Consider the following 7,973-nt stretch of genomic DNA (forward strand, 5'->3'; position numbering starts at 1 on the left):
AAAAAAGTTCTTAGTTTCTATAAAATTGATCTTTTTTTGTTGTGGGTTAATAACTTTGCACAAAATTTATGTCCAATTCATTCATGCGTAGATTACATATAAATTTTTACAAAGAGTAAATAATATAAAGTTTCAATATAAACTAACACTGATTTGAAAACAAACTTCTTATTATTTTTCAATAAATATATATATATATATATATATATATATATATATTTCAAAGAATATACATCAGTTAATCCAGGAATATGTCCTCTTTTATAATCACACCACCATTTAAAAACCACGACATTCCAACATATACCTGTCCTTTCTCATACAATGACGTGCACATTCTCGAAAAAAACCAATTTCGTTCGTAGCAGCATGGTTTCTATGAATTTCATAATCGGGAAGTTGATTTGGGCTTGCTGCTGGATTGGACATATGAGTTTTATCGCTAGAAATAGATTTTTTTCATAATATTTGACACACCCATAAAAGTTTTCAAACAAATGTTAGTTATAGTTATAATATTTTAATAAAGGTTTTTGATATTTAATATACCATATTTTCTAGCAAGACTAGGCTTACATGATAAAACAGGAACAAAAAGAGTGAAAAACAAAACATTTATCTTCATTCCAGTTTTGGAAGTTCAACAACAGCTGTAAGTGAGTTTTGGTTGATGTTTTAAGTTTTTTTTTTGTGAAATTTATATGTTTAGTTGTTTCATATTTATAGCTGTTTTCACCTATGTTACACAATAGTCATAGTTTAATCAACATCTTTTAATTAATTAATAGACATTAGAAAAACTGTTTTTATTTTAAATAATAATATTCGTTTTCAAATATTCGTATAAGTGTAATGGTAATTATTATTAGTCATTAATTGTTAAGTGTAGATAAAAAATAGTATTTTCATTTCTATATATTTAATTTTTGATATAAAGAGAGTGAAATAGAGTATGAAATCCCATCGTGAAATCATTATCGATAAAACATATTAGTTATCCATGTTATAAGTCTTATTTTTAGTAGTATATTTTTATACTAACAGTATCAAATGTAAGAACAAAAAATCGACTTTGAAATGGTTATATATATATACCTGATGATTTAGCAAATTTTTGTGTCGACGCACGTAGTTGTTGGTGCATATTAATAAGTATTAAAAGAGAATTTTTGATAGCCAATTTTTTATCAGCAAATGAGTTTTCTTCGAGTTATTACCCATATTAACATGGTACTAGAACAAATTTTTGTGTAAATAATTAGCTTTGAAATTTTTTCCAGCATAACCAGTTTTGAATTCAGAGTTTTTTCAAGATGAATTATAGAGAAGAGGAACTGTACATTGAGAATTTTTATAGGATAGTAAATATATCCTATATAGTAAGACACTTTTTCTGAATGTACTCTTTCTCTTAATCCACTCAAAGTAGTATGAAAGTGTTATTGAAAAAAGTTCATAGTTTCTATAAAATTGATCTCTTTTTGTTGTGGTTAATAACATTGCACAAAATTTATGTCCAATACATTCATGCGTAGATAAAATGAAAAGTTTTATAAAGTGTAAATAATAGAATGTTTCAATAAAAAATTGGCGCTGATTTTAATACAAACTTCTTATTATTTATCAATAAAAATACATCAGTTTATCGAGGAATATGTCTTCTTTTATACTCACACTAGCATTTAAAACCACAACATTCCAACATATACCTATCCTTTCTCATACAATGACGTGCACATTCTTGACAAAAACCAATTTCTTTCGTAGAAGCATGGTTCCATGAATTTCATAATCGAAAAGTTGATTTGGGCTTGCTGCTGGATTGGACATATGAGTTTAATCGCCAGAAATAGATTTTGTCATAATATTTGACGCACCTATAAAAGTTTTCAAACAAATGTTAGTTATAGTTATAATATTTTAATAAAGGTTTTTGATATTTTATATATCATATTTTCTAAGAAAACTAGGCTTACATGATAAAACAAGAACAAAAAGAGTGAAAAACAAAACATTTATCTTCATTCCTGTTTTGGAAGTTCAACAACAGCTGTAAAAGTGAGTTTTGGTTGATATTTTAAGTTTTTTTTTGGTGAAATTTATATGCTTAGTTGTTTCATATTTATAGCTGTTTTCACCTATGTTACACAATAGTAATAGTTTAATCAACATCTTTTAAGTAATTAATAGACATTAGAAAAACTGTATTTTTTTAAATAATAATATTCGTTTTCAAATATTCATATAAGTGTAATGGTAATTATTATCAGTCATTAATTGTTAAGCGTAGATAAAAACTAGTATTTTCATTACTATAAATTTAATTTTTGATATAGAAAGAGTGAAATAGAGTATGAAATCCAACTTGAGATCATTACCGATAAAACATATTCGTTATCAATGTTATAAGTCTTATTTTTAGTATAATATTTTTATACTAACAGTATCAAATGTAAGAACACAAAATCGACTTTGAAATGGTTATATATATATATATATATATATATATATATATATCTGGTGATTTAGCAAATTTTTGTGTCGACGCCCGTATTTGTTGGTGTATATTAATAAGTATTAAAAAAGAGTTTTTGATAGCCAATTTTTGATCACCAAGCGAGTTTCCGTCGAGTTATTACCCATATTTACATGGTACTAGAACAAATTTTCGTGTAAATAATTAGCTTTGAAATTTTTTCCAGCATAACCAGTTTTGATTTCGGAGTTCTTTCAAGATGAATTATAGAGAAGAGAAACTGTACATTGAGAATTTTTATAGGATAGTAAATATATCCTATATAGTAAGACACTTTTTCTCAGTGTACTCTTTCTCTTAATCCATTCAAAGTAGTATGAAAGTGTTATTGAAAAAAGTTAATAGTTTCTATAAAATTGATCTCTTTCTGTTGTGGTTAATAGCATTGCACAAAATTTATGTCAAATACATTCATGCGTAGATAAAATGAAAAGTTTTATAAAGTGTAAATAATAGAAAGTTTCAATAAAAAATTGGCGCTGATTTTAATAAAAACTTCTTATTATTTATCAATAAATATATATACATATATATTTAAAAGAAAATACATGAGTTTATCGAGGAATATGTCCTCTTTTATAATCACACCAGCATTTAAAACCACGACATTCCAACATATACCTATCCTTTCTCATACAATGATGTGCACATTCTTGACCAAAACCAATTTCTTTCGTAGCAGCATGGTTCCATAAATTTCATAATCGGAAAGTTGATTTGGGCTTGCTGCTGGATTGGACATATGAGTTTAATCGCCAGAAATAGATTTTGTCATAATATTTGACGCACCTATAAAAGTTTTCAAACAAATGTTAGTTATAGTTATAATATTTTAATAAAGGTTTTTGATATTTTATATATCATATTTTCTAGCAAAACTAGGCTTACATGATAAAACAAGAACAAAAAGAGTGAAAAACAAAACATTTATCTTCATTCCAGTTTTGGAAGTTCAACAACAGCTGTAAAAAGTGAGTTTTGGTTGATGTTTTAAGTTTTTTTTTGGTGAAATTTATATGTTTAGTTGTTTCATATTTATAGCTGTTTTCACCTATGTTACACAATAGTCATAGTTTAATCAACATCTTTTAAGTAATTCATAGACATTAGAAAAACTGTTTTTTTTTAAAATAATAATATTCTTTTTCAAATATTCATATAAGTGTAATGGTAATTATTATCAGTCATTAATTGTTAAGCGTAGATAAAAACTAGTATTTTCATTACTATAAATTTAATTTTTGATATAGAAAGAGTGAAATAGAGTATGAAATCCAACTTGAGATCATTACCGATAAAACATATTCGTTATCAATGTTATAAGTCTTATTTTTAGTATAATATTTTTATACTAACAGTATCAAATGTAAGAACACAAAATCGACTTTGAAATGGTTATATATATATATATATATATATATACCTGGTGATTTAGCAAATTTTTGTGTCGACGCCCGTATTTGTTGGTGTATATTAATAAGTATTAAAAAAGAGTTTTTGATAGCCAATTTTTGATCACCAAGCGAGTTTTCTTCGAGTTATTACCCATATTTACATGGTACTAGAACAAATTTTCGTGTAAATAATTAGCTTTGAAATTTTTTCCAGCATAACCAGTTTTGATTTCGGAGTTCTTTGAAGATGAATTATAGAGAAGAGAAACTGTACATTGAGAATTTTTATAGGATAGTAAATATATCCTATATAGTAAGACACTTTTTCTCAGTGTATTCTTTCTCTTAATCCATTCAAAGTAGTATGAAAGTGTTATTGAAAAAAGTTCATAGTTTCTATAAAATTGATCTCTTTCTGTTGTGGTTAATAGCATTGCACAAAATTTATGTCAAATACATTCATGCGTAGATAAAATGAAAAGTTTTATAAAGTGTAAATAATAGAAAGTTTCAATAAAAAATTGGCGCTGATTTTAATAAAAACTTCTTATTATTTATCAATAAATATATATACATATATATAAAAAAGAAAATACATGAGTTTATCGAGGAATATGTCCTCTTTTATAATCACACCAGCATTTAAAACCACGACATTCCAACATATACCTATCCTTTCTCATACAATGATGTGCACATTCTTGACCAAAACCAATTTCTTTCGTAGCAGCATGGTTCCATGAATTTCATAATCGGAAAGTTGATTTGGGCTTGCTGCTGGATTGGACATATGAGTTTAATCGCCAGAAATAGATTTTGTCATAATATTTGACGCACCTATAAAAGTTTTCAAACAAATGTTAGTTATAGTTATAATATTTTAATAAAGGTTTTTGATATTTTATATATCATATTTTCTAGCAAAACTAGGCTTACATGATAAAACAAGAACAAAAAGAGTGAAAAACAAAACATTTATCTTCATTCCAGTTTTGGAAGTTCAACAACAGCTGTAAAAAGTGAGTTTTGGTTGATGTTTTAAGTTTTTTTTTGGTGAAATTTATATGTTTAGTTGTTTCATATTTATAGCTGTTTTCACCTATGTTACACAATAGTCATAGTTTAATCAACATCTTTTAAGTAATTCATAGACATTAGAAAAACTGTTTTTTTTAAATAATAATATTCTTTTTCAAATATTCATATAAGTGTAATGGTAATTATTATTAGTCATTAACTGTTAAGCGTAGATAAAAAATATTATTTTCATTACTATATATTTAATTTTTGATATAGAGAGAGTGAAATTGAGTATGAAATCCAACTTGAGATCATTATCGATAAAACATATTAGTTATCAATATCATAAGTCTTATTTTTAGTAGTATATTTTTATACTAACAGTATCAAATGTAAGAACACAAAATCGACTCTGAAATGGTTATATATATATACCTGGTGATTTAGAAAATTTTTGTGTCGACGCCAGTATTTGTTGGTGCAAATTAATAAGTATTAAAAGAGAGTTTTTGATAGCCAATTTTTGATCACCAAGCGAGTTTTCTTCGAGTTATTACCCATATTTACATGGTACTAGAAAAAAATTTCGTGTAAATAATTAGCTTTGAATTTTTTTTCCAGCATAACCAGTTTTGATTTCGGAGTTCTTTCAAGATGAATTTTAGAGAAGAGAAACTGTACATTGAGAATTTTTATAGGATAGTAAATATATCCTATATAGTAAGACACTTTTTCTCAGTGTACTCTTTCTCTTAATCCACTCAAAGTTGTATGAAAGTGTTGTTGAAAAAAGTTCATAGTTTATATAAAATTGATCTCTTTCTGTTGTGGTTAATAACATTGCACAAAATTTATGTCCAATTCATTCATGCGTAGATTACATATAAATTTTTACAAAGAGTAAATAATATAAAGTTTCAATAAACAACTAACACTGATTTGAAAACAAACTTCTTATTATTTTTCAATAAATATATATATATATATATATTTCAAAGAAAATACATCAGTTAATCCAGGAATATGTCCTTTTTTATAATCACACCACCATTTAAAACCACGACATTCCAACATATACCTATCTTTTCTCATACAATGACGTGCACATTCTTGACAAAAACCAATTTCGTTCGTAGCAGCATGGTTTCCATGAATTTCATAATCGGGAAGCTGATTTGGGCTTGCTGCTGGATTTGACATATGAGTTTTATCGGCAGAAATAGATTTTTTCATAATGACGCACCTATAAAAGTTTTCAAACAAATGTTAGTTATAGTTATAATATTTTAATAAAGGTTTTTGATATTTTATATATCATATTTTCTAAGAAAACTAGGCTTACATGATAAAACAAGAACAAAAAGAGTGAAAAACAAAACATTTATCTTCATTCCTGTTTTGGAAGTTCAACAACAGCTGTAAAAGTGAGTTTTGGTTGATATTTTAAGTTTTTTTTTGGTGAAATTTATATGCTTAGTTGTTTCATATTTATAGCTGTTTTCACCTATGTTACACAATAGTAATAGTTTAATCAACATCTTTTAAGTAATTAATAGACATTAGAAAAACTGTATTTTTTTAAATAATAATATTCGTTTTCAAATATTCATATAAGTGTAATGGTAATTATTATCAGTCATTAATTGTTAAGCGTAGATAAAAACTAGTATTTTCATTACTATAAATTTAATTTTTGATATAGAAAGAGTGAAATAGAGTATGAAATCCAACTTGAGATCATTACCGATAAAACATATTCGTTATCAATGTTATAAGTCTTATTTTTAGTATAATATTTTTATACTAACAGTATCAAATGTAAGAACACAAAATCGACTTTGAAATGGTTATATATATATATATATATATATATATATATATATATACCTGGTGATTTAGCAAATTTTTGTGTCGACGCCCGTATTTGTTGGTGTATATTAATAAGTATTAAAAAAGAGTTTTTGATAGCCAATTTTTGATCACCAAGCGAGTTTCCGTCGAGTTATTACCCATATTTACATGGTACTAGAACAAATTTTCGTGTAAATAATTAGCTTTGAAATTTTTTCCAGCATAACCAGTTTTGATTTCGGAGTTCTTTCAAGATGAATTATAGAGAAGAGAAACTGTACATTGAGAATTTTTATAGGATAGTAAATATATCCTATATAGTAAGACACTTTTTCTCAGTGTACTCTTTCTCTTAATCCATTCAAAGTAGTATGAAAGTGTTATTGAAAAAAGTTCATAGTTTCTATAAAATTGATCTCTTTCTGTTGTGGTTAATAGCATTGCACAAAATTTATGTCAAATACATTCATGCGTAGATAAAATGAAAAGTTTTATAAAGTGTAAATAATAGAAAGTTTCAATAAAAAATTGGCGCTGATTTTAATAAAAACTTCTTATTATTTATCAATAAATATATATACATATATATTTAAAAGAAAATACATGAGTTTATCGAGGAATATGTCCTCTTTTATAATCACACCAGCATTTAAAACCACGACATTCCAACATATACCTATCCTTTCTCATACAATGATGTGCACATTCTTGACCAAAACCAATTTCTTTCGTAGCAGCATGGTTCCATAAATTTCATAATCGGAAAGTTGATTTGGGCTTGCTGCTGGATTGGACATATGAGTTTAATCGCCAGAAATAGATTTTGTCATAATATTTGACGCACCTATAAAAGTTTTCAAACAAATGTTAGTTATAGTTATAATATTTTAATAAAGGTTTTTGATATTTTATATATCATATTTTCTAGCAAAACTAGGCTTACATGATAAAACAAGAACAAAAAGAGTGAAAAACAAAACATTTATCTTCATTCCAGTTTTGGAAGTTCAACAACAGCTGTAAAAAGTGAGTTTTGGTTGATGTTTTAAGTTTTTTTTTGGTGAAATTTATATGTTTAGTTGTTTCATTTTTATAGCTGTTTTCACCTATGTTACACAATAGTCATAGTTTAATCAACATCTTTTAAGTAATTCATAGACATTAGAAAAACT

The sequence above is a fragment of the Eutrema salsugineum genome, unplaced genomic scaffold, assembly GCF_000478725.1.
Source record: "Eutrema salsugineum unplaced genomic scaffold, Eutsalg1_0 scaffold_12, whole genome shotgun sequence".
Taxonomy (NCBI): domain Eukaryota; kingdom Viridiplantae; phylum Streptophyta; class Magnoliopsida; order Brassicales; family Brassicaceae; genus Eutrema; species Eutrema salsugineum.